At 45.4% G+C, this 1,853-nt stretch overlaps 1 long non-coding RNA gene across 1 annotated transcript; it reads right to left on the minus strand.

The window, feature by feature from the left end:
- Nucleotides 1–208: 208 nt before the first annotated feature.
- On the minus strand, nt 209–1,334 carry LOC113623051 (uncharacterized). The gene is made up of 2 exons (XR_003433748.1): nt 1,168–1,334; nt 209–585 (listed from the first exon to the last, which is right to left on the minus strand). It is a non-coding gene; the product is annotated as an uncharacterized LOC113623051 (long non-coding RNA).
- Between the last annotated feature and the right edge of the window lie 519 nt (nt 1,335–1,853).

The following is a 1,853-nucleotide window of genomic DNA, read 5'->3' on the forward strand; positions in this document are numbered from 1 at the left end:
AATTTAATTACCTGTGATCAAAACAACATAAAATATTACAAACATATTACAAGTTTTGATAGTTATTCCCTTTCAAAAGTAATTTTACTGGAAATACATCTCTTAATGGGGTGGATAGGGCTATTTTTTCCATATAACCTTGGATGAATAATATTAATTGCAAGAAAGAGACATCTATACATTTAAGTGCTGAAGAACATTCTCTATACAGACAAGTCGATGGGAATGGGTGGAGTTTTGTTGCCGTAATCCCACTCAGTTTGTGAAATTCCTTCTGAGTCATACATAAAAAACCTTTTTATGAATGATCAAAAATGATGCTTAATGAGGTGTTAGCTGGCAACCTGGTTATGTCCCCCTCCAATTATTCTGAAAGCAAAGGATTGGAAACCATTTGACTCACGAGGGATTTGTAATCCTGTTATTAGACACATCGTTTTTTCGATACCTACCCAATAGTATTTCTAATGATCCCTTCGTTTGATGCCTCGGAGGTGCTCCTCTCTCACTGGACAAAAGAAAGTTAACCTCCCACTCATCCGGAATCTTTGTCTAGTGGGAAAGGGGCTGGTGGAAAGGAGATGCCTGAAACAACGGGAAAGTTCACAATCAGATCAACCTGGGAGAGTTCACATCAAATTGGAGGATTGTCACAGACTTTATGTTTGTGTCCCCCAAAATTCATATGTTGCGATCCTAACCCTCAAAGAGGTGGTATTTGGAGGTGGGGCTTTGGGGAGATAATTAGGTAACGGGATCAGTGACATTGTAAAGGAGACCCCAGTGAGCTTCCTCATGCCTTCATCCACGTGAAGACACAGTGGGAAGACGGCCGTCTACGAACGAGGATGTGGGCCCCCATCAGACACCTAATCTGCTGGCACCTTGATCTTGGACTTCCCAGCCTCCAGAACTGTGAAAAATAAATATTTGTTGGTTACAAGCCACTCAGACTAGAGTACTCTCTTATAGCAGCCCACACTGACTATGACAAGGATCTTGAATGGCAGGTGGACCTCTTAAAATGGAATTTAGTGCCCAGATATCCCTTGGGAAGTCTCAGTGTGTCCCCCAGGGGTTCACATAGCCCAGGCATTCACACACAGCCAAGTTAGGTGCAATTGCTGCTGCAGCTGAGAACTCAACCTAAACATAACCTCGACTCACCGGCAAGGAGGTGGCAGCTGCTCCCTGGTATGTTTTGTGGCCCATCACACCCAGAGCTGCCTTTCAGTTCAGCTGGTTTCCCCTCCATGGGAAAATGGCTTCTTAGCCTCATCCTCTCCTTTATGTGTCATATTCCTTCCTTAAACTTTTCTGGGTAAGTCCTTAAATTTTTCTTCAGCACATATCCAATATTTATTGCTTTGTCATGGTAGTAAAAGTTTGAGACCTCTGAGATAAACAGCTTGAGTTAAAATATTTACTTGTTGGGCTTCCCTGGTGGCGCAGTGGTTGAGAGTCCGCCTGCCGATGCAGGGGACACGGGTTCGTGCCCCGGTCCGGGAAGATCCCACATGCCGGGGAGCGGCTGGGCCCGTGAGCCATGGCCGCTGAGCCTGCGCGTCCGGAGCCTGTGCTCCGCAACCGGAGAGGCCACAACAGCGAGAGGCCCGCGTACCACACACGCAAAAAAAATTTACTTGTTGTGCAACCTTTGGAAGTTACTTTCAATAAGCCTCATTCTTCTCTTACGAAAACTTGTTTTGTTTTGAGGTTTAAGTGATTTAACGTACACGAGGTTCTGAGCACAAAAGGCTTTGAGACTCAGAAGAGAAACCACTGAGCAGGTCTCAGGCTCTGTTGTTCCACCACGTTAACTCTGCTCCTCCCTGGCCCCGTTTTCCTGGGGA

This window comes from Aethalodelphis obliquidens, unplaced genomic scaffold (genome assembly GCF_003676395.1).
Source record: "Aethalodelphis obliquidens isolate GAN/ISIS:26980383/991018 unplaced genomic scaffold, ASM367639v1 scaffold10, whole genome shotgun sequence".
NCBI classification, from domain to species: Eukaryota; Metazoa; Chordata; class Mammalia; order Artiodactyla; family Delphinidae; genus Aethalodelphis; species Aethalodelphis obliquidens.